Source organism: Cupressus sempervirens, chromosome 1 (assembly GCF_028749045.1).
Source record: "Cupressus sempervirens isolate cs-2001-9-10 chromosome 1, ASM2874904v1, whole genome shotgun sequence".
NCBI lineage: Eukaryota > Viridiplantae > Streptophyta > Pinopsida > Cupressales > Cupressaceae > Cupressus > Cupressus sempervirens.
Window position 1 is genome coordinate 197,382,224 of NC_143118.1, and position 27,521 is coordinate 197,409,744.

Below are 27,521 nucleotides of genomic sequence, written 5' to 3' on the forward strand. Positions count from 1 at the left end.
ACAAATGGCTATTAAACCAACCTAAGTCCATAGGATTTTCCTTTACCCTAACTAATAAAATTGTAGAGAGTAACAATAAAGGATTTTGACCTAATTATAGAATACAACCTAACTTGCAGATCTCAGATCACTTCTCAGCTCATGACATTGCTTGGCTTTTAGTCTCTGCACCTCTTGATAACTTTTCGTCCTTTCAACCTTAGTTTCCTTGAGTCTCCATACTCAATGTACTAGTGCAATCATCTTTCTCTGACCACTTATTGAATTGAAGTATCTATGCTCTATTCTTCCTAGATGTCTTCTCCTTGGCACCCTTCTAATGACTTCACAATTTGGCACTCCAGTAGCTCTTGCTTCTTGGTCGATGACTTCTTAAATAGAGGTCTTGGAGTTCCTTTCCCACTTGATTCTTCCTACCTTTAATTTCAATTCATATGGATTAGGTAGGGTTCATTGTATCTAACCCATTTTTTTTTCTTCTAGAAACATCATGAAGAATACTCTTGAATTCACTCAAAAATAGTTTGCATAGAATTCTGTGCCACCAGCTCATCATCCTTATCCTCCAGTTGGTTCACAAAATTCAAGGTAACAACTTTTTCAGCTCAAATTTGGTGAATCTTTAATATTTCCAATAATTTAGTAGCTTGACACTATTAAAATTCTAATGCTCAGCACACACTGTGTTACTCAACACCAACTATGTTTTACTGATGTTCGGTACCTAAAGTTCACTTGGCACCAACTAAGATTTTCTGATGCTTGACACCTATTACTTTTCTCGGCACTTGAACTTCACTCAACACCTGTAGATCACTCGACACACACTAGATTTTGCACTTTCTCAGCTCCAACTGAGAAATTGCTTGACTCCAATTGAGAATTTTCTCGGCTCCAACTAGCTTACTCGGCATCACTAATGAACTTAGCTTAAGCTTTGTAGTCAACTTTGTTACAACTTATACTTCTAATGTTCTTAAGTGTGGCCAACCTCTATATCTTCAATTATGTTATCAATACAACATTTCACCATTGTCTTAACTAATCCTTGCACTTCATTACAATATCATAACTCAACCTTTCCCTTAGGTGCTTTTGTCACTTCTTGTTGATCAAATCCTCTTCATCAATCAACTAAGTGATAGTATTTGTGTCTTATAAGCAATTGTCATTCCTACAAATAGCAGGTTTGACATCAGTGACAAAATAATAATTGAAAACATTCTTTATCAACCAATCTCTCTCTTTGATCTTCAATCTTCTCCTCACAATGATCTTTTCAATCAGATTTCCACTAGCATCCATAGTGGAGTGAAAAGTAGAGGAGAAAATATGAAGGTTTCTCCAAAGCTTTGACAATATCAAGAAAATGCATTCTTTATCTGTCTTCATCTTACCACAACCTTGTAACAATGATCTTCATTGATTGAATTTCATCAAAAAGTCCTCAATTGTGGGGAAAGAATAAGGTACAAGTGATGTAAGCTATACCTCAAGCTGAAGTACCTTGAACTCACTAACTATACCAAACAAAGTCTTGAACTTGAGCCACATTTCTTTAAGAGTAGTATACTCATCAAGATAAAACTATAAGTTGTCTATGATACTGAGAGAGATAAGACCCATGGCCTCATCCATCTTATTTCTATGATTATATGTCTAAAATGGACTATGAAATAGAGGTTGATACTCATCCAAACAAGACTAAAAACTCTTGGAATGAAGTAGTCATGTCATTGAAACTACCTAGGTATAATAGTTATTTGGGTTTAGAGGAGCTAGATAAGAAGAGGTCTTGGCCATTGTTTTAGAGAAGGTGTTTTGGTTTTGAAAGATATATGTTGGATTGAAGTAAATGCTAGAAACAACGTATTGAAAACACCCGCTACAATACAAGAAACTAAACCCTAGTAGCTAAAAGAAATGCATATATAATGAGAAAAGAAAAAAGATTCACATAAGTGACTTACATACCTTTGAAAGATTATAATGAAGAGTTTATTATATCTAGATAGAGCATTTTAAGATCTTTCCAATGTCTTTTCATTAGCCAAAAATGAAGCATGAACATAAAAGATATGGCATTGAAAGTGCAAAAAGGAAGTTTGGCCTTGACAAAGAATAAAGATACCTAAACAACATCAAAATTTGGTAAACCTCCACTATCATGATGGTCTCAAAACCATCTTTCTAACAATATTTTTTTTTTTTAAATGGAGTTTGTATGCTCAAGTTATGAGCAAAAGATCAAACACTTCTCCTTATGACCTACAAGGGCATCCAAAGTGCTAATGCAGTGCTAACTTCAACACTTCACAACATTAAATTTGATCTCCTTTTTACCATCACAAGAAAGAAAAGGACCTACTTACATGGCATCGACATAGCATTGGCTAGGTGTTGACATGGTAGCCACATGGCAAGTGACGTAGCAGATAGGGGCCACATGGTAGTGCTAAAGTGGTGAAGACCCAACACATAGGTGCCACATGTCAGCTACAAATGTAGCCACATAGAAGCTAGCCAAGTGGTAGTCCAAGATGCGATGGAGAAGTGGTCGGTGTGTGGTCAGCTAGTGGTGATGGTGGTTAGTGGTGGCCAATAGCTAGTCGATTGGTAATCGACAATACTATGATTGGGCCACAATGGGGTTGTACTGGTTGTCTAGGTAGCTACTAGACTGCTCAAGAAGCCATTCATAGGCTACCATGTGGCAGCCTATAGGTGGCTCATTTTAATTTTTTTCTATACCTTGTAAGGTGTGTTGGGGCCTCCAAAGCCAACAGTGTCCAAACACAACATTTTTTAGATGGAAATGGGGGTTTTTGGGTGCTTTGAGTCCAACGGTGAGGTGTCTTTAGGCTTAAAGTGCACCAAAATTTGACCCCTCTAGATTCACAAAAAACATGCAAAATGAGAAAGAAGAATCCTCCTATGATGTCCCCATGTCAATGCCTATGGAATTTGGGATATTCCTTCAGATTAATTATAAAATACTTCTTTTTAGTTAATGGTTTCGCTTAAAGAATAATATCTTTTAAGTATTTGTAGAACTCAACCTTCAACCTTAATTATTAACCAACAATATTATTGTTCAAAGACTTCTCTATTCTTTCTATGAACTTTAATTCTTGATATTGAGTATACAAGATTACATTGAAAGATTTCTCAGTTGTAAGATACAGTATGGTCTTAAACTCCTTACGTTCACTTCCTTGACTTGACATCGTAATTCTATATTCAACATATGGTTTGCAGGAATACATGGTAGATATAATCCTTGCGATCTTTTTTTACAGTTCTCAATGACTAGATGATTCTATAACTCGGGTGACTTTCCATGTATAGATAGCATGCAATTCTAATTCAGTTACTTGTTACTATGTAGACACTTTGATATGATTGAGTTCTTCTTTCTATCCAAACTATCAATAGTTATTGTGTGCCTTATTCCATCTTTGGGTGAATTGATATTAATTCTCTCCTTACCAATTTCCATTGATATTGGATTAAAAAAATGGTTCACTGCAGTGGTGCTAGTTATGGAATGTAACTGAATATACATTAATTACTTCTATTATGTACGAACTGTTTAATCATGTCAGTGCTCCCTTATGCATCTAGAAATGTTAATTTCTTATATCTATTTGATGGTCTTTCACTATATATTCCTATGGGGATATTATTTGTTGACTTACATGAAGTTTGTGTGGTTTGGAGACTCATGTTGGCTTTAAAAAATTTAGTACATAATTTACTACCACCATCTTATTATCCAAAGCTATCAAAATTTAGTACTGTTCAATAAATACTACTTTCCCATCATTTATTCTGAATATTCTCATATGTTACTTGTATATTTTTCTCCTTCCATTCACTTGTCTATGTGAGGCTCCTATTGACGTGCTTGCACCTGTGAGCTTCTTATCTCCTCTTTTTCAATCATTGGTTATCCTTGGCACCTATGATTATATATTCCCCCTCTCTAAGTCAAACCTTTCCTTGCAACTTTTGCCCATTCATTGGTTTGAGTTGTCTTCCTGTTCTAGTCACATATTAGATAGGGCTAATATTTGATTTCTCTCAATTCCAAACTTTATTGGTGCTTTTCCTGTTGATGCCGTTATCTGACACTACTAGTAATTTTATCTTCAAATATGCCTCCCCCACATCAATAATCTGATTGTTGAACCTCTGCCTCCATAGATGATGACTACCAAATATTATCTTCTCACTTATAAGACATCTATATTGTACAGGATGGACTAGATCTACGTATTCTATTTTCTATCCTTCTTCTGATAACTTTTCTTTTATATATTTTGTTTTTCCCTTAATGTCTTGCCTCTGATGCATATATGATTCCCTTATCATATCCCTTACTCAGCCTTGACTGGAAGATCTTCCTCCCTTTCTTTAGATCTCGATAAGGCTCCCTATATATATATCGTGAAGAGAGACTATTGGCTCAATCGGGTTTGATTTAATGTCGCTTCATCATAACATGGTAATCAGTATCGCACTTAGTTTATTAAACCTAATGATATTAATAATATATGTTTATATATATATATATATATATATATATATATATATATATATATATATATATATATATATATATATATATATATATATATATATATATATAAAAGGATCATTAACTTATTATTACCATTTGATTTATATTATAATTACAATGATCATTAATGTATTAGTGTAATTATTTTAGTTATTTTTAACTCATTATTATTTTAATAATGATATTATTTTATTATATTCACCATAGTAATATATTACTTCAAAATATTATATTATATGCTACTAATTTTTTTATGTTTATAACATATAATAATAAGTTATATTATAAAATTTTATTTTTTATTACTAAATTCTAAGTGAAAAATAGGGGACATGACACCTCCAACAATAATTTTCTCAAAAATGGAAAAACATTATATGAAAATGGGGTTTTTTGGGTCTTTGAATCCGACAATGAGGTCTATCTGGACTCAAAATGCACTAAAATAATAAGCCCCTTCATAACCAAGAAAAAGGGTATCTAAAACACTTAAATCTAAAAGCTTCAAAAATGAACTTCAAACATAAACATGAAGCTACAAGAAGAGCTCTGATGCCATGTAGGAGTTGGTGTACAAAATAGATGCAAAACCCAAATTCACAGAAGCCACAACAATCACCTGCAAGCAAATAACTGATCATCATATCAAAAATATGGGCATAGAGCATATGAATACAGATCTCATTCAAAACCTAGACAAATCAAAGGAAGAATAATGCACCTAACAGTGCATGCTCCAAATGTCACAATTTTGGACATCTAAGCAAGAATTTCAAGACTCAACTACATTTAGAAAATAAAAAAAAGACAAAGGAAAAGGCAAAGTAGACATTGAGAAAATTAAGATAGAAATGAATCAAAAATTAAAAAAGAGAATGGAAGATGGAAATAGTGGAGAAAATGGAGCTAAGGTCACCTAGTCTAATGGAGAAGGTGATCATGTCATCTAAAACTAAGAGAGGTATATATTGGACTGTATATTAAATTAATATATCATATAGCAATTCCTTTCATGAAATGTGCCAAAGTTCATATCTGCATATATAAAGATGCATAAGAACAAATTCATGAAAGATTTATGAGCATCAGTAAAATTGTAAATTATGTTGACCGAGCACTGTAACATAGACAGAGAACCTCAAAATGAAATGATAGAGATTGAGTGATATAGAAGAGATTGAGTTGTAAAGTAAAGACTTAGTTAAAAGGCATCAATATCAACTGAGATAGCTAGCTTCCACCTACCTGAGTACATAGCATTAATGGAGACCCTAAATTGATCAAAAGAAAGTATATATAAAATTTTGAAGACATTATCTCATATCTTGCATATAGATTTCAAGAGCATGGAGAGATTTAGTGATTTGAGCAATCAATAAAAGATTTTGAGAGTGATTTGATCAAGAAGCCTAAACAATGAAGATTAAACTATGCTAAGTAATTCAAAGGTGAAAGAAGAAACTTTGAACCCTAACAACAAATATGGAAGATTCATCCACTGTTGGAATGAGCCAAGATGTTAGTAGAATCCAACTAGTGAAGAGTGATGCTTGTCCTATACCAAAGTTTCATGCTATTCCAGACATTACGATGAAAGAAGATTCAATAGGTGTGTTATCCTCAATATCACCAAAATTTATTATGATCCATGATGTTATAAATTGTTGCATGTATAAAATATGAGAAGTGGGATACTATGAGATCAGGGAAGCATATGAAAAGTTATGCAATGAAGGAATCTTGAAGGATGAATATAAAGTTAGAGGAAAGGGTTAATTGTATAGAGGAAAGGGTTAACTTGTATCCTAGAATTCCCAAAGAATTTCAAGATTGAATGGATTAAGATTTTTCTAAGAAGAATCCATGACATGAAGTATTGGTTACAAAATGGACCCATAGAAATTACAAAGAAAATGATTCACAGTGTGATAGGCTATCCAACCCTAGATAAGAAGAAAACCATGTGATGCCTGAGTCATTAAAAAGTTGAGGCAAACACTAGAGCCAAGTGGAATGGATAGGGTCTACCCATTACAATAATTTTTGATCCACTAATTGAATTTGCAGTAAGGGTTATAGCTCACAAATTTTACGAGTCAAGTAGATTTAATAGTGTGTCATGTATGGTTGTGGATCAAACATGGAAGATAGTGATAAAATATCATGAATATGATCTTGCTAAGCTACAAAACATATAGCTTATAGAGAATCTATCGTCTATAAGGAAAGAAAAGAATTCAATGTGTACGTTTGGATCCCTTGTTGTATGTATTTTATTTTATATCCAAAAGTATTTTCTTGGTGTTGGTGATATTGTTTGGAAATAAGAAAAACCAATGACAAGATAGATAAATGAATATATTACTCAGTTAGGAGAAAATTTTGAGAATGTTATGGTTGCTTGCTTTGATGAATTTAAGAAAAGCATGAAAATGAGAATGATGATACTAGAAGAACTGGTCATAAGGTACTAGTGACATATGCTTTCTTGTAGACATAGACAACACATTTGTGCATGTAGAAGCCAAGTAAAGCTTGGTTACAAAGTTTTGACTATGAAATCAATAGTGATTTGGTGAGTGCAAACATTGTTGCACTATTTAATGAAGAGATAGAAACTAAGGCTAAACCATTGGTAAATATGAGGAAAATAAAGAAAGAATAAATATTAATATCAAGATAGCCTCTAAGAAGAAGAAAAGAAAAAGAATGATTGAAGACCTAGAAGTAAAATTGGGAACCCTAGGCAAGGGAAAGGAACCACTATAGTTAAAACAAGGACTTAGCTTGAGGATGAAGAAAAAGAAAGTGGTGATGAGGAAGAGGAAGAAGTAGAAGGAGACAAGGGTAAATCCCTAGATAGTGTCACTCTATCAAGAAAGAAGGCTCAAGGAACCAAAAAGAAGCTAGTAGTGACACTCGTATCTCCTCCACCACCAAACAAGCCAAGGACTAGGGCAACTACTAGTGTTGACCAGTCTGCAAAAAAGAGAGTAGATGAGACTACTAAGCCCAATGCCTCTAGAATAAAGAGAAGGAGATTGGTTAGAGGACCACCCAAAGGGATATCTAAATCTATTAAAGAGGTATGTACAAATCTATGAGGATCTTTAGGATTATCTAATTTTAGATTTATAAAGTATGATACATTAGATAATGCTGATAGAAACAAAATTGAGGAGGCTATGGTGGATATGATTGCTAATCATAAGTTAGTTCCTTGTGAAATTGAGAAGAAAATACCTAAGGATTTGTATAATAGATTAGAAAGAAGATGGTAGTGGGAAAAATTAGAGGAGAAAAAGATAAGGACTGACACATTAGTCAGATCTATGCCTAGTCTATCCTAGGATCAACAAGACACATTTTTGGAAAAGTATAGGACATATTTGTTCCTAAATATAGAATGTTTGTTATCTTACAAAATAAAATGGAAGTTGTACCACATCAGGATGAATTTATTTGGAAAACCATTCTTGGATTATCAACCAAGGCAACAGAGACAACAACTATAAATGTGGAAGATGATTACTATTGTGGAGAAAGCTCAAGTGTGCCAAGTCTGCAAGGCAACATGTCACCAATACATGTTGAAGCCCTAACACTCTAGAAGTTGAGAAGTCAAGGCTCATATACATAGAGGTAGGAACCAAGGAAAATGACACAAGTGCAAATAGTAAGATTTCTTTAGCACTTCATATTAAGGGAAAAAAAGAAATAAGTAGAGTTGAACTAAGTATACCCATTCTTGTCTCAAGCACTAATGCACAAGCATGACTGAGTGGTGAAACTCCTTCACCAACTCCCAAAGCAGTGTTGAGTAGCAACACTCCTTCACTTAGGATAAGAGGAAAATCAATAAAGGATACTTTAGATATTGAAGTTAGTCTAGATGAAATAATTGAGATGTGTCATAACCCCATAATGACATATAATTGATTTAAAACTAAACATTATTATAAAAATATGTATTCAATTCATCATTACTAAATCATTGTGTCTCATTTATCATTATAATACCAATTATTTACATTAACACAATAGAAGATATCATATTGAATTATTATATTAATAAATGTTCATATATGATAAATCACTATAACAATCATATTTAATATATTATATTTAAATAATGATACTTATATAATAAAAATGGCTATAATGATAATAATATTCAATAAATGGTAGTCATATAACATTGTTATAATTATATAGATGATATATTAGTTAGAAGTCAAAGGGACACAATCCTCAATCATAAAATGAGTATATGAATCAAAGGAGGTAAACAAATAAGAAATAGGAGGGATGACCAAAAATAAACATTTAATAAATTCCTTTGTGTGGCATCCATGAACATAGCAAGAATGGGAAACACGAAGTAATTTTTGTATGGGTGATATCAATTTGGATGATGAGATCAAATAAAAGACAAGGAGGTGTTATCGAATGAGATTGGATAGGAGGTGCCACATCACATGGTTGGGCAGAAATGCCAATGTGTAGAGTATAATTTTATGCTTCAAACTTTAGAGTGTGAGAACTCCATTAAAGGTGTTGGTCCCCGATGCTACCAAGGTAAGTTGGGTAAATTTTGTAGGATATTATTATTGATTATTGTATCTAAATTATATTTGGTGTATGATTTGGCGCTTCTCTACATTATTGAGTCAATCACTAGTACATTTGACCCCATTTTTAGACCAAAAATTTCAACCATCTAATAAAATGTGGTCAAATTGGTTGAACTATGCAAGGCAACATATATATATATATATATATATATATATATATTAAATACAAGCCCATGTTGGTCAAAATTTTGACCAACAGAGGCTTACACTATGTCAAAATAAATAAAAACTCTATTTGCCACCCTAATTTCATTGTACATTGTGTCAAAATAAATGAAAACTCTGTTTGCCATGCCCTAATTTCATTCTTACATGAATCATTTCCTACAATGTCATCTCCAAGCCTTAGATATAGTATAGTATGCAGAGCTACAATCTTACAATGTCATCTCCAAGCCTTAGATATAGTATAGTATGCAAAGCTACAATCTTACTATGTTGGGATAACTACCTTACTATGCCAGGTCATATTGCCTCACTACGCAACCTGAGCCTACAACCTTGTCAGGATAGCAGGGATCATAATGAGACGTAGAGTATAGAGGGGAGCTACAACCTTCATATGCTGCATCCATCATTGTGGGTTCCATAGGTCCTCCTTCCTTACTTGCATTTTGTGGCCAAGAGTATGTGCCAAAAGGGTTTTATAGCTTGGGTGCCAATAGGGTTTGACAACTTGGGTTCTTTGGTGCTTGATTGTAGCAGAGGAGAGCTCGTGAATGCTTCAAATTAGTTGACATTGAAAGAGATTTCAGAAGTGAAGGCTCTTACAACATCAAAGAGTCATAGTGAAGATAAAAGAAGGTGGTTTGAAAGGATTAATTCACACCTGGAAACATTGAAGAGATGAACCACACTAACACAAGCTACGTCTTTTAGGGTAAGCTTGGGTTAGTATTAAAGTCTATTCTTTAACCACATTTCTATCATTTGTATGGTTTAATGGTAATAAAAATGTCACAAATTCAAAGTCACTAGATTTATCTTCATAAAATCACATTAGTTAATTTTCTAAGCATCATGCTACATGGGAACTAGATAATTGAACCCTGATGAGTAAAATGCCTAACCTATGATCCTTTTCAGTGATGAAACTTGATAAAAGAAATTTCTTTGCCATTTGGTAAAAAAAAAAAAGTTTATCCATTAAACAATCATATGATTTTTCTATTAGATCATATTTTTGTTCTGGATTGGAATTCAAGTGTGGAGTTTTCATTTTCAATGCCCAACGTGTTTTATAGAGAAATAATTAAATTGGTAAATAAATTCAAGGCAAGAATTATTTTAACATTCAAAATTTTGTATTCTACCATATAATGTAATGTGGCACAAACAAAAAGTAAAGGAGATAATGAATGATGTGCCTACATCAGTAGCCCTTCATGCCTTAGAATTTGAAACTAGTTAGCAAAAATAACATATACAATTGTCAATATATACCATGTTCTTGGTCCTTTAGATGCTGGGAGGAACTAAGGAATTTACCAAAGAGATAATCTACAAGTCAAACAGACACAAATAAAGGACTTATATAATAATCAAGACTCAAGGTAAAGCTGCAAGATAAATTTCCAATTTGTTCAATTTGGTCATACTTAGCTCAAAAACACTAAAAACCTTGGGAGGAATTTTTCCTTTCTCAAGGAAACCTATATTTTCAAAAATCATTGCAGTTATTGTTAATGCTTTGTGAGATACAAAAAAATGTTAGTCAAATTAAAGGCAAATTGCAGAATTCGGTTGTCAAGCCTTTTCAGGTGTTACAAATGAGAGTTGAGAGCTTTCAAAGAAGACTACAAAAATAGAAATGTCCTAAGGTGGTCTTTCAAAATTACAAATAAATTAATAACTAATGCTTTCCTAAGAGGAGTTGGAGTCCATGTAGCTAAAATACTTAGACGTTTAAGCAAAATAGTAAAACTTGAAACCTTTTGAGTAATATTATCATTGAAATTGCTTTGACATGATGAGAAGTTGGGGTTGTTGATTGGTAGTAGGTACCCATTTAAGTATGCAGGGATTATGAAATTAGAGATAGAAAGTGAAAATTTTGAACAGGTTAAGGTTTAACCCTCTTGATTGTCACTAGGATTTTTAGAACTTAGTTATGTTTAATGAAATCCAATGCTATTAAAGCTAATTTTTCCACTAGGATTTTGAGAACTTACTTATGTTTCTATGTAAAGGACTAAAGAAAACAATTGCCACAATAGGGCTCTATTCAAGTTTTCTTTTATACCTTATTCTAAGCTCCTTGCACACCAAAAACCTTATCTCCACTAATGTCCTTGATTTTTTTTGAAGTACCAGCTACTACATCATGGTACTGCATAGCTATAGTTGCTTTTTTCAAAGAATGGTTGTTATACTTTCTCTTGTTTCTACCCATGAGAAACTTTTAACTATTTTTATGCATGAAGAAAGCCAGAGAGGCTTCTTGTGTAATTGATAACCTCTTAAACCAAGGTGATTGGTCAAATATCCTCTCCAGTAAGCATTTGAGTAGCTTAAATAAGAGAAAAAAATCTTCCTTTGGAGGCAAAATTTCACTGGATGTATATTCTTCTTTAGTGTAAATGATTAGAGTTGAGTAGAAAAAATTCACAGGCCTTCCTTTTTCATGTAATGTTTAATTTTGTTCATCTATTTGAACCAAACACCTCCACTTTCATCCCCCACAGTCCATATGATCGATATGATTTGTGTGATACTATTTGTCCTGGTCTAATTCATGCTTAACAAAACTATTGATTGTTTGCTCAACATTATAGTCAATATGAAGGGTCAGCATGAATTACAGCTTCTGTCATTGTAATATCAAGGTCAAATCCATCAGGAGGATTATTAAGGTTAGAAAGAATTTTGATATATATTTGTAGAGGTGGTCTAAGGGTCCTATAACTACATCAAATCATTTTCATTGTCCAATGATTTCTTTAATTTGCAATCTCTTGGTAATCAACTCTTCCAAGAAAAAATAATGGAGAGAATACAACCTTGGGACATTGTAGATAGGCTTGAACATAGAGTGACTAAAGAGATTATTTGCCCCCTAATGACATGTAGTACTCCAAACACTTCCATAAAACATCTTTGTAGTAGAGATGTTTGATCTATCACGTCCACATACAAAGAAATCATATTTTTAGGAACGACTTAAACATCACACAATAAGCTTAATTCTTACAACAAAAAGTGTTAAATAGTCAAAGTTGACTTCTTTTTTTCCAAGCTTAAATCTTCCCTTAATGTGTGATGTTTAAGGATGGCTGCATTGTCATGCATGTGACAACCCCTATTTATGAATTCTGATTGCTCGACAACGTGGTGAGGTATAAATGAAATAATTGAGAGTTACATCCACATACAAAGTAGCTACATTTTCATGCATGTGACAACCACTATTTATGAATTTAGATTGCCCAACAACGTGGTGAGGTATAAATGAAACAATTGAGAAACTCTCACTTCCACACATAAAACCAGATCTTCCTCATATCTTACAATGTGGATGAAAACCAAAGCAACCAAGTGTTGTTTTCTCACCATATTGATTATCTTTGAACCTGCAACCTACCCTATTCTTATGGAATGTGATCTATTCTTTTAGTTGATATCTGTAGTGTGGGTGTGAATAGGGAAATAGGTGTTTTTATCAGAGAATCAAAATACAGTTAATCCTAACTTGCAACTTGAATTAGGGAATCAAAATAGTGTGGCAGAATCATGCCATTTAGAGCCCTAATTATTCTCTCTATAAAAACAATCTCGGACCTATTTGAAATTGACAAGCAGTTTTTGCTACATTTTGAATGATTAAATATCAATAGTGTAAAACTTCTAAGATTTTGTTTTTAGTTCATCTACCACACACAAGAGATGGTCGATGTCAATCAACGGATAATGTTGAAGCAACTTTAGATTTGATGTAAAATCACTAGCCAACAAGCGGCTTCTTATGCACATTAGCATAGCACAGCATATGCAAAGTAATATGTCCTGCAGTAACAGAGTAGGCAATGCCCACTCACCAGATAGCCTAAAATTTTGTGCAAAAATGTGATACACATCAAAAGCATCAACTCAAGCTCTCTGATATGCTAGTATCTTTTATTTCATTATCAAGAAAATTAATAGAGCGCATATTTACTTTATTTAGTTTTTTGGGTATTTGACAGCTTACTTTTGTAAAACTCTGATTGAAACTTTGTGTAAATGATTAATAGAAGATTCTCTCTTTCATATGGAAGATAGAAACATACCATAGGCCCATAGGGATTGCTTAGAAGTGAGTCCCAAATCCTTATAATATCAAGGAATCTAAAATCTCATGTGAAAAGCATAGTAATCCACCTGAATGCATAAAACTGAAGGTTAACCTGCACAATACAAGCAAGAAGAAGCATGCTCCATTATATCTTTTCCATAAATTAGTATTTGATAAACACATAATGATTTCCCATCTAAAGGATATCTTAACATAGATGAAAGGTTAGGTTTCTGCCATGGGATAAAAGATCACTCTCTTCAAGACACAATAACTTGCATCCAAAGACAAATTATTGTACAACATTAAAAATTCTATGATTGTCAATAGAGCTCTCATTCACTTGTGAGTTAGGAGAGGTTTCTTACAACCCACCAGGATAACACCCCACCTTTAGCCTCTCTCTTATGACTTGTCAAAAATGAAGGATGTAGATCTGTACAGGTCCTAGTCTATGGTGATCTAGGACAATTATAGACAGTCTCTAGAAACATAATTTAAAGAACAAATACAATGAAAACAACACAAAAATGTAATGTGAATCAAAATAAGACTCGTTTTCCTATGACAAAACATTATTGTGTTGTAATGGTAAAAACCAAGTAGAAGATCTTCTCCTTCATGTTCAAAGTTTATGCTCATCTATATTTTAGTCTTGAGGGACCCTTAACTTGTGAATCTTGGATAATCATTATTTGATTGTAGGAACATGTATTCATTTTCTTATATGTTTTAGCTTAAATTACTTAATGTTCTTAGGATTATTTTTTGTTAAATATTATTGATACACAATCATTTGGATTGGAATTCTTAGGAATCTAGTTGCAATTCTAAAGAGGAATCATTGGCATCCAGTTTGTATGCTTGGTATGTATCATATGTGTAGAATCATCTCTATATCTTTTTTTGATTTTTTTTCTTTCTAGTATACAACTAATTTAGTTGAGTTACATTTTTGTTATTTGTTCCTTTGAAGAAGGTATGTTTATCATTTGACTATTTATAATTTTGATATTTATTGTTCAAAGTTCTACTTTCATGTTCAATGTTCAATACAATGTTGAAGAGTCAAGTATTTAAACCTTATTATTTTAGTAAATTAGTATTTTACATATTTATGTCTTATATTGTTATACATCTTTTCACAATTAACATTTTAACTACTAATCTATAGTATATACTATATACCCCCTATCCCCCCTCCCACCCCCCATCATTGTTCCCCAACTATCCTCGAATGGAAGCCCCTTTGTCCCCCCATCTCAGAAACTTGTCCACCTATCCCCCATCCCCACATCCTCCAGGCTAGTGTAACTATGTATTTACCTTTAGGAAGTGTAAAAGGCTACACTTCTTTGATCTTCTATACATCATGATTAGCGTACATACTAATGTGGCCTTCGTTTGTTTCTTGAAGTCTAATTACTCACAACGGAGCAGTGACATGTAGATTTTCTTTCACACCATTTTGACTTTAAATATTACTTGAATAATAGAGACACTGATCTCTATGATGAATGACCATGTTAAAGAAAGACATTTTCCTCTCCCAAACAAAGAAGACATCTCTAAAAGAATAATGGTAGCATCCCACAACAGTAATATTTTCTTCTGGTGTCAATGACTTTCCACTACATGGTTCCTTGTACTACTACTTTAGACTTCTAAAAAATCTTTTTACTGCTAGTTTAGACTTACAAAAATTCATGACAATTCCCTTGGTATTTATAATATTGCCTCTAAAACTTGATAAAACACTACTTTGACATGCGTTATTAAATCTTGCATCGTCATTGTGATGTATTTCCCTTGGATATCATCTTTGTTTCAAGATAGTGAGATTGTTAAGAAGCTTTCATTGATAGTCCCCCTACTAGTGACATCACATGAGTTTCTTTTCATACCTTTTAACAATTCACTATCTTGTATCTTCACTGATTTGACATATCTCTCAATATTTTGTACATTAGTTCTTGAACTTACTAGATTGTTCACATCTCATAGATATACATTCGGTCTTCATACATAATTAATAATGTGGTCTCAAATAGTTTAGAGAAAATGGCACTATCAAGTATTTTGAGTTATCTCCAAAATATATAGATAGATAGTTTGGATTATAGAATCACCGTTATGTTTATCATTGAATCTCTATCTTGGAATAAGATGGGAAATAGAAGAAAGTGATTGGATGATTTTTTTATCACATCTATATGTATGTGCAACATCTCATAGATGATGGAGAAGGAATATGTGCACACTTGGGAACCATTATGAGAACAACCACATATGTATTTTGCATAGGGAACTAATAGAATTTCCAAATCTATATTCAATATAGATTGTTGAAATCAAGGAAACTTATAGTTGAAGCCATATCAAAATTGAGCTTTGTATTAGGAGTTGCAATTATTGAAATGAGGTCTTTGTCTTAGAAATGATGATATTTATAGAAAGCACATATTCTCTCCTCTCTAGTGGACTCTAGATGAAGTTTTGTGTTTATAGTATTATTTCCAGCAAGCATTTTGGAGAAGTTTAGGATGACTTGGAGAAGTTTAGGATGACTTCTATATTTTCTTTTGCTAGCAAAAGTCACGGGTGGTGCATCTAAAATTTGAAAGGCACAAATATTGTCAAAATTCTTATTGGCACAGAAGGTTCAACTTGCACATGTGGTTATTATTTCTTGTTTGGCATTATATGTTGTTACTGAGGATAGAATTGAACTTTGAGTGAGCCTATACAATGTTGCACTTATTATTAGTTCTCCAATTATAATTATGTTCTTGGAAAGAGGTGTTAATATAGCCGCAAGAGAAATTTTTTGCATATAATTCCCAACAATTAGCAACTGAGAATGGATAAATTGAAATTGTTATAAAATAGATTATCCTGAGCTATTCATCAAAGGGGCATTACACCTCAACTATGGATCTAAATTGTTACTGATTACTCACTTTTTCAAATATCTCCTCTGTAGCAATTATCTTCTCAATGAAATAACACATCCAATGTTCAAGGATTTTTCCTTATGTACTTCCCATAACCAGGCTCCACATGATCATGAGGTCTCCAATAACCTCTTGAAGATCTAACCATGTCAATTTTGGAAATTTGGAGTGATGTTTCCTTTGCCCTGCAAGCCATTCATTATTGAAAAGAGCTATATAGCTATTTAATTTTTCATCAAAGTATTTCATAGTCTCCCCCTTTGTCTTTTAGGTGTTGACTTTGTGCACACAGATATTGAATGCTTCCCATATTGCATCTACTATGAGGCTCCCTTTGTAGTAAACATGTATCTTGTTTAAGGATCACAAATCTTGGCACCCTCAAGTATCAACTCTATGCATTGAACTATTGATTGGAAGGTAGTTCCATGCACAATCCCATTTTTCACCATCCTCCTTGCCCACTTCAGATAATTTCTTCTGAACATTTGATTTCTCACTGTATCCATGTTGACAGGACCAACATTTGCATCATTTATCTTCTTCCACTTTGAGGTGAAGATTTTCTTTGGAGTCACCTCTTGTGTGTCATACTTTATTGAAGCTTGCTTTCTTGCCTTGATATCATTCCACCTTGAGCTCTCGACATCTTTAAACTACAAGACAACACCACGTCTCAAACATTTGGGTTTCATATTTCATCTAAAATCAAAATGCTAAGAAGCAAAATCTAATGAAGACATCCTACTTAGATGATTTCTATGAGTATAATATCTTATTCTTTAAATACAATTTGTATTCTGTGGTTTCTAGACAAAATGAGAATTTCAATTAGAACACTTAATCACAAAATTCATCTAGTCTATTTTCTCCTTAAAGAAGATATCTAACAGCTCCTTTCTCATTTATGGATTCCCACAAAATATTTATCAACACTTACCTTGTTGTTTGTAACAAAATGCTACATTTCTAAACTCAAATCTAAAAGCATTTGAACCCTCCAAATATAATATTCCTTTATAAACTCTAAGTTTAACACTAAATTCATTTGAGTTTAGATATCTTGATCTCTAATTTCTTTTCCAAAATCATCCTCCAAGGTGAAACTTGCCAATCTGCTTTCTTATATGCCTATGGAATTGTTTTGGATGTTGAAAAGAATTTCAACATCAAACCTTTATAGACTTTTGAGTCCTAAATTCACATCCCTTGATGTTAGGCCCAAATGGTCTACGGATTAAGTTATTTTAAATTTTACAACCACCATGAGGCCAAACTTGCATAAGCTAATTGATTTGTAATTAAGTGAAATCTAAATTCTTCTTTTGACCCTTAGGCCAACCCACTCAAACCTATTTTTCAACAAATTTCAATTGCAATTATTTCATGGCTGAAATTGTAATGATCTTAGGCTCATGAGTTTTTGAAATTTACCCATCTTTTGAGCTCACATGTTCTTGATTGAAGATTGCATTAATATGTTTTGATCTTTTAGTCATCTTCATTAGTTGATGCATTAATCATATTAGTCATTACTATCAGGATTAGTCAAGGCATGCTGCTGATAGCACCTAAGTAACTTTCACCTTGTGATAGCTCTTTGAGGCATTATAGGATCATTTTAGTTACATTTGAAAACATTAATCAAAAAATTTTATATGTGTAGATATAAACATTAACTACATGTCCAATTTATTTGTAGATATATTTTCCTGTGAAGAAAGACCATGCTTGGCAATATGAACCCAAAACAAAATAATGAGACAATGGCTACATTGTGGGCTTAGTTCTAAAGAAAATCTTATAAATGTTATTGTCCTTGCAAAAAGTGTAAGGGCTTAAAGAATCAAATAATTCTAATCACAACAACCCAAAGTCATTGTAGGCAACATGGTCACATTAAAGGGGGCCATGATTTTCATCCATTGCTGAATGTGGATTTCCTACTGGAGGAACATGGAGGTGTGAATGTCCAAGCTGAGGATAACACTCCCATGGAAGAAGATGATAATGTGCTAGAGGACATGATTGAATAATATGGTATTGGGGTAGGTGATGAAGAGGCTCACAATGATGGTACTTGATGAAGATGGTCTTGATATACCCTTACTTGAGAAGGCACACGAGCCCTTATATGAAGGCTCCCAAACAACTCTACTTTTGGCTATAGTGTTGTTGGTGAACTTAAAGGTTATGAATGGTATATCCAACGTAGAAATGTCACGTATGCTAAGGTATGTAATTTTTGTCATCTTCAATGTTAGCATACAATTGTTATTCATTATATTAACAATGCATATTTGTTGTTGTAGGTTGATTAGTGATTTTTTCTTACCACCATCAAAAATTTTGCCTCATTCATACTGAGAATTATCTAACATTATGAATCAAATTGGAATGAAGTATCAAAAAATACATGCATGTCTCAATGATCACATTCTATATCATAAACAACATGAATTTGCAACAGAATGCCCTGATTGTCATATTAGTAGATATCGATCAAATCAAATAACAAAAAAAGTGCCTCAAAAGGTTCTTTGGTACATTCCCATTATTCTACGTCTTCAATGATTATTTAGGTGCACTAGCTTGGCACAATTTATGGATTACTGTGCACGCAATAGAAGTTAGGATGACATTATGTGAATGCCTACTGATGGTTCTACATTTAAAGAGATAGAAAAAACATGGTCACACGTCAAAGAAGAACCTCATAATCTGAAACTTTCATTGGCAATGAACGATGTCAATCCATATGGAGATGTGAGATCTATTTACTCAGTGTGGCCTATTTTTGTTATTAACAATAACATTCCTACTTGGATGTCCATAAAGAGGGAGCACATAATGTTGTCAATGATTGTGCCAGGTATTTTTTCATTTTATAGTTATCTAAATTAATTTATAAATAGTGCATGAAAATGGTCATAATAATTATGTAATATTTATGTTCATTCAATTGCTAGGTAAATACCAAGTTAAAGATATGAACATGTATATTGAGCCCCTAATTGACGAGTTGTTGAAGTTATGGAATGACATCACTATGTATGACATCTCTAGACCGATAGGACATCAACAATTTCAATTCTATGCAATGCTTGTATGGATAATACATGATGCCCTCAGGCTAACTCATTTTTGTGGTATGTTATATTGTTAAGATCACATATTTTTGGTTTATTATAGTGCTTACAGATTACTATCGAATGCTTAATTTGCACGTGATAATTGTACATGATCTTTTAGGTCTTTAGAAAAAGGAAAAATTTGCATGTCCAATTTGTGATCCAAAGATGAAATATTGTCATTTGAGAAGTTTAGGAAAGTAGGTGTTTGATGAGTTTAAACACTTTCTCCACAATAATCATAGGTATCAAATTGTTGAAAAACATCTTTTCAATGGGAAAGAAGAGACATCATCAAGGCCACGAAGAATGACACCTCATCTATGGAAGTTGGAATATGATCGACTAAATCATCGAGGTAATATCCAATTTTTTGTTCGAAGTTTAAAATTTTTATTTTGATATTGTCTTATATTTACTAATGCTATAATTGATGCTCATGAAGGTCATCAAGGCATCAATGACCAACTTCTTAGAGGAATGAAAAGTTATCCTACTCAATTTAGTGGGTTACCATACTACAAGGATCTCCCAATCATGCATTTGTTTGATGCTATGCATATTGGAAAGAATGTAACAGAGACACTATGAAAAATGTTGGATGGAAGGCATGATAGAGAACAAATTGCCAAAATTTGTACTGACATTCATGAATCCAATCATGCACTAAAAGCTTTTATTGAATCAAATAGCAATAGAGATCACATAAATACAAGTGCCCTTCCTTGGTTATTAATAGAGCAACAAAGTGATGCATTAAAAGAAGTCATAAAAAAAGAAAAATTTCCAATAGGATTTGCTGCAAATATAAGCACTCTTCTATCAAAGAAAGGTGATTTTGGGCCAGGGTCAAAAACACATGATTGGCATACCTTCATCAAGGTAAGTCATGTTCTCTATTTACAGTATATTTATAAGATTGAATGTACTACCTATTGCATTATTTAATAATATATTGAAATGATCATTTTTTAATGATTGCAGTTCATCCTACCTCTATCCCTTCCACAATAGTTTGACAATAGTATTAAACAAGTTATATATGATCTTGGAAAATACATAAGGTTAGAAGTGTTTTTTCTTAGATTTGTAGCTTTTTATCTAAAATATATTTTATAATTTTATTTGAAACCTCGTTTATGTGTTTTTACGTGTTGAATCTCTTTTAAGTGGTTATCATCTAAAGAAATTGATAAAAAAGATATAAAATATTGGAAGAGAAAAATTCCATAGCTTATGTGTGAAATGTAAAAGTGTTTACCTCCAACCTTTCTTCATACTCAAGAACACTACCTCATACATCAAGCTGAGGAGATTGAATTGTGTGGAACTGTACAAGCTAGATCAATGTGGATGGTTTAGAGGCACTTAAAATTTATGAAGGGCTTGGTTCAATAAAGAGCACATCCTGAAGATTCTATGATAGAGGGATATATGATATACTAGACCATGGTGTACATTAGTGAATATCTTCCAAAGTTTGCAATAGATATCCATGTACATCGCATTTAGGATTCCAACTCTAATGAAAAATTCAAAGAGGAGTACCTGATGGGGAAAGGTAGATTGAGGAGGGTGAGAGGTAATTATAAGTTTTTTTTTTTTAGTTTAATAATTCTTATCCATCATCAATATATATAAGTTATTTCTAACTGGTGTAATTGTCTTCTTTATAGTTGGTCGTGAGTGGGATGCACTACATTTGTATATTGCAAACAATCTTGATTGGATGACAGTATGGATTGAACAGTCTCAAGAAAATGGTCACTCATTAACATGGAATGGTGTTGCATTGTTGGTTAAAGAAGCTCATTATAATGGAGATCCCAATGTTACGCCAATGGTACTTGATCTAATATATGGCTCAAGAGATACAAAGGTATGCATAAGATTACTAATCATGAGACATAAGTTTAATATAGACTCACAAATCAATGCAAATAATCTTGACATGTTTGAATAATTTTAGGTCAAACACAAAAAAGTTATGTACTACCATGGCTATAAATTTTGCACAAAAAAGTTAGACAAAACGAAGAAAATGTGTGATTCTGGGATAAGTGTTGTCTTCGCGATCACCAATATTTTGTCTAGAACTGACATACATCCTCAACAATCTGAAAATTGATACTATGGCATTTTGGATGATATACTTGAGTGCAAATTTAATTCATTCAAAATAATTATATTTGTCATCAAATCGTTCAAGTTACGACTGAATCGAAATGATCCTGATAGGACTGTTATTAAACATGATAGTGGATTTACTATTATTAATACAAGGTCATTTGAGCCAGTTAGAGATGAGCCCTATGTTCTTCCAAGCCAATGTGAGCAAGCATTTTACTTTGGTTTTCTACACAAACCAAGTTGGTCATTTTTTGTTAGACATGATCGAAGAGGAAGGCTGGTAAAGTATAATGTGATCGAAGAAGAAGATATTGAAGAAGCACAAGAGGAAGTAAATAATTATCAAGAATGATAATTACCCAGTGATGAAGAAGAAGAAGATGGTGATGATTTTGGTCATGCTAACAATAATGGTGATAATGATGATGATGATTCTGATGACAATCATGATCATGGTGATGAAAATGGCAATGATCATGGCGATGATGGTCATGATGATGATGGTGATGAAGATGATGATGATGGCGATGAAGATGGTGGTGGTGATGACGACGATCGAAGTGACAAGTACGATGATGGTGGTGGTGATGATGATGATGATGATGATGATGATGATGATGATGATGATGATGACATGGATGAAGATCATGATGATCAATGAAATGTCCAGGTAGGATCAATGTCAACTATGATGGGGTTTTGTACGACCAAATTTTTCTTTCTAAACCATATGTGCACATATAAACATTAAGTATAACATGTCAAATATTTTTTTAGATATACAAATTAGTTACACTAAATTTTTAACTTAAGACAAATAATTTACATATACAATCTATTTTATTATTAATATTTTTTTTGGTAAGTCTATTACTTTAATTTCACTACTGATTTCTAAGACTTACTAATTTTTTTCATAGGGCAATATGGATGCACCATCTCAGATACCTTTAGCAGAGGTAAACATTAATTATTGTAAATTTTAATGTTAATATAGAAACAAATGTCATATTATTATCTTCTTTTCTTTATGTCTTTGGAGTTATTTTGATTAAATTTTATTGATATTTGATGTCACAAATGATAGGAAAAAGCTAGAATGACCACTAATCAAATGCAATCTGTAATATGTGTGTCATATCTACATGACATCACCCTTGGTGCTGACCCTGTGTTCATCAGCCAAAAAATTAAGCAAAGATACATTGATGAACTTGTTAACATTATCATCCAAGGTGACAAAAGTGAGGAGAAAGAGGCACTGAGAATAGAATTGGACCGTAGAATCCAATCTTTGAAGGTAAGCAGTAATTTGACTAAAGAAATAATAGAAGTTCAATAGATATTAATATTTTATAGTATCTTATGGATCATGATCTCTAATTATATTTGTTCTTGTATAGACATATGTGCTAGTTGCGACATCACATGGTGAGGGTTGTCATGCACAACCTTTGTGTAACACTTTGTTTGTTTTCATCAACATTATAATACTTACCTTCTTTTTTGTGGACATTTCTAGCTAGTATCTCATTTGATCTTTATCCATTGCAAATGTCTTTGCTAACAATATTGTATTCTTTAGCTCATGATGAAGTGCAGACTCCTCCTTCACTTGGTGGTCTAGTATTGCCTGGTGCATTGTCGGCAACAAGGACCATGCAAACATCCTCATCTATGCCCACTAGAACTGGTAAAATCTTGTTTTGCTATTTTTTTAATGTGCTATATTTTGTAATGTATTTCTACAAGTTGATGAATAATGAAGTAGCATATTAGTGCTTAGATGATGTCTATAGAAGCCTGCATACACACAAACACATGCATACACACACCATGCATACATACATACATACATACATACATACATACATATATATACCCACACATAGAGAGACATGGAGATAGGAAGGGAGGTAGCCTTTCAGTTTTGTCTTGTATACCTTTTCCTCATGACTTCTCATTTGCACTTCTAACATTTTTGGGCTTATGACCCTTGACTGTTTCTCCTTGTAATATGTTAGTACAAGAGCACACTTATGTTTACTCATCCCAAACAAATGGGCTAGAATGCATATTATTATTTAGGTGATGTAATCGCATGTTCCTATCTCTAGCTATTGGTTTCACATGCAACATTTAATCTCTACATGACTTCTCATTTTATAATTTTGCTACTAACTTTGTGTTGAAATTACCAATAAGAATAAAGCCTTGTGGTGTGTCATCCACACCACATTTAATGTAGTTACAAACATTTATGAAAAATATTTTTTGTCACCATTTTCTAGCTGCTTGAAGAGTGTTGAATAAGTAAAATTAATAGCTTGAGGTCTATAAAAGTACCAAACTATTGGTTGCAAGTTGTGTTTGGTCTCCACTTATTTAAATTTGAAGTTGCTACACAAAATTTGTTAACATCAGTAATGGCATATACAATTGATAAAATAATGACAGTTGTTGATGGAATTTCGTATAAGTTAATGTAGGTCATATGCCTTGAATTATTTGGCCTATCAAATACTCTTGCTTCAAATATACTTCAAACTTATGGGTCATCTGGATGCTTTTGTGATGCATTTACTTGTTAGAATTACCTTGAACAGCACAATCAATCATTTTTGTTTTATTGAAAGCAAGAAGCTCAAGCACCTAAGGCATTCTGCTTCATATAGCATCCTTATGCACAGGAGCTTTAAGCTTTGAAGTATGTTTTCTATTGTTTTGTAGATTATTATGTGGTTAAAGCTTACAAGTAAAATACACACTCAATTCTATAAGATTACAATTGCCAATTTGAACTACTTTACTAATGTTCTAGATTTTGTAGCCCATTGGTTATGCTTCTCTTTCATGCTAGGCTAGAAGGTATCTCCATTCATGATAAAGAATATTCATTTTAGCAACTTTTAGTTCATTTGTATTGTGAATCTCTTAAAACTCTAGAGACATTTTTTCTCATTTTAGCTGTTATTATTGTGAATTCAATTTGAGTTATAATGAGATTATTAAAGCTCTTGAACTTTGAATGCCATCAATGCCGAGTAAGCTTCCTCATTAATCTCATTTTGTAGTTTCTACATGCTATACAATGTGGTAGTCTTGACATTGATTTTTTTTCCAGCTATTGTATCTTTTAGCAATTTTGGTTTGGTATGCCTCTTTGTAAGTGTTGATCAAAGAGATGTTAATAGAAATTGATGAGTATGAAATATGGGTATTTTGTCTTTCTGATAGCATCAATACAATTTGTTTAAGTTAGAACCATAATTCCTATAATGATAGGGAAATTACTGTTTACTGGGATTTTGGATGTGATTTAGTATAATAGTATAGTATGGCATTTATCTGATGGCATAGAAATTAAATAAAGGGGCAATAGATGCAGATTTTAAATTCCATGGAAGTGGCATACAAAATAGTGAGGTGTGAAATTGGTGGTAGGTTGTTGAATATAAGTAGCTTTGGATGTTGCATTATCTTGATTGTGTTGTTTACATATTGGTATTTATGGTTACTAAAGGGCCTCTTCTATACAAGGTGGCTCTGAATAGAGGCCTATGGTCAATGGAGCACAAGAAAATAGGAAAGACTTATGATCATTGAAGCACAAGAAAGAAAAGATTCCTCTTGTTTTGCAGATGACATTTGGATTATATAGATGTCTAAATTTAGTACTACTAGTGATTTTTAGCTCATAGAATAGGAGTACATAGGCATCAACATTGTCAATTTTGGAGGATTGAATTTATGGAGCTTTAATTGGCTCATCATCTACTATAGATTCTAAGATTCTAGTACTGTAAGTTATTTATAGCTAGTGTGATAGTTCAAGTTGTAAAGCATAGTGATATAGGTTATTTGTACCTTAAGGTTACATTTTACTACATTTTTCTTGAGGTTTATGGTATGCACTAACCCTATGATTTGATTATTGTGGCAGCCATAGTTCTCTAAGATGCAAGTGTGGTATTGCATACTTGAGCTAGTTGGTCTTGTTTATCTATATTTGTGTACCTTGATCATCATTGAAGGCCAGGTTGATTTGTTTGAGTTGCAACTAAATTTTCCTATTTCTGATAGTAGACACAGTTTTTATGTTAAGTGCATTTGTCGAGTGAATTGTAGTGTTAGTTAATTGTTAGTATTCATTTTTTATGAATGGTTTGTGAATGTTAGAGGTGGGGTCACTTTCTCTAGGTGTTCAATCCAGTGCATTTATATGCACATGTGATCGGTTACGTTCAAACCATTTCCTGAACTTAAACCCAGGGCATCATTGTTGTAGCAATCTATTATTACCATAGTGCCATGTATGTTGGATGCTAGTAAATTATTATTGATCTTAACTTTGAAGCTTTATAATCTTTTTTGGTGAAGTGTAGCTCTTTGTCTTTGCATGTACTATTTTATTTCTCTTTTTGGTCAACTGTAGCTTTATATCCTTATGTGTGTAAAATTACTATATTACAATATGGTATATTGTAGTATGGTTTGACATGCATGTATTATTATGCTAAATAGCTTTTTATGTATTTGTGTACACGTGCATAAGAGTTACCATATGTTACACGGTCCTAGAGTTTGATATACATGTACATACTATATATTTACCATATTTGTGCTTTATATGGTAATTCTATATGTTATCTATATATAGAAATGATATAAATACTATTTTATGATCTCTACATGACTTCTCATTTTATAATTGTGTTGCTAACTTTGTGTTGAAATTACCAGTAAGAATAGAGCCTTGTGATGTGTCATCCACAGAGGTGGCCAAGATAGATTTGCTTCAACCCATCTGATTGTATGCATAATTCAAAAAAAATTCACTTGTCCTTTTTCTTAACTTTTTTTTATTGCATCTATAACTACTCTTCTACATTCAGGATGCTAATCTTACATCAAGTTGGTGAACGATCAGATCCAACTTAGAAGCTACTACTAACAATGTTCTAAATGATGCAAGGAAAAAACATTTTTGCTACTCAATTTCTTCAATTTGATTATATCTATAAGTATGCATATGTATTTGCATCTAAAATCTGTTCTGGGCAAATATACAAGAGTTTCTAAGCTTGATTATTCAAGAATGAGTTGTATCTTTAATCCAATAGTTGTTTGGCTATTATTGACTGCACCTTTCATAGTCTCTGGTATTGTCTTCTTCTCTGGTATTATAATTTACATTTGTTTCTAGGTAGCAAATTAATTGGTCATATTAACAAAGTGTGATTGATGATGTCTCTCTATCGTTCAATTCATTTGGTGTCTGCTTTAATTGTCATGATGCTTCAATTGATAGACCAACAAAGAGCGGTATTGCTGTCATGCCCAAACTTACAGGGAAAAAACACAACTACAATTTTTCTATTTTTATTTATTTATTTATTTATTTGGTCAACATTTAAATTATACATTAGAGATTTTCCAACAACAATGATAATCAGTTAAGGAGTTCATTTTAGCATTAGGTTAAGGTTTTCTTATAAGTCTAACGGTTATGACTAAGAGTGCAGATATCGAGTTTCAAATTCTCACTGGCCATTGATTGACTGCCTTCCGAGATTCAAAATCTTCATATATATAGATCAATCAAGATGGCAACGAACTTGTCAATACATCATTGAATAATCTGATTCTTACATTGAATATGATCATGACAATGGGGTAAGTTTCTTATGGTAACTTTAAATCTATTCCTAGAGAGGATAAGTTCATACATTGACATTCATTCTACTAACTTACTAATTTTTCCAACTTTAGCTAAGTAAAGGTCAATTATCATCTATCCTTTTAATGCTTCACAAATAA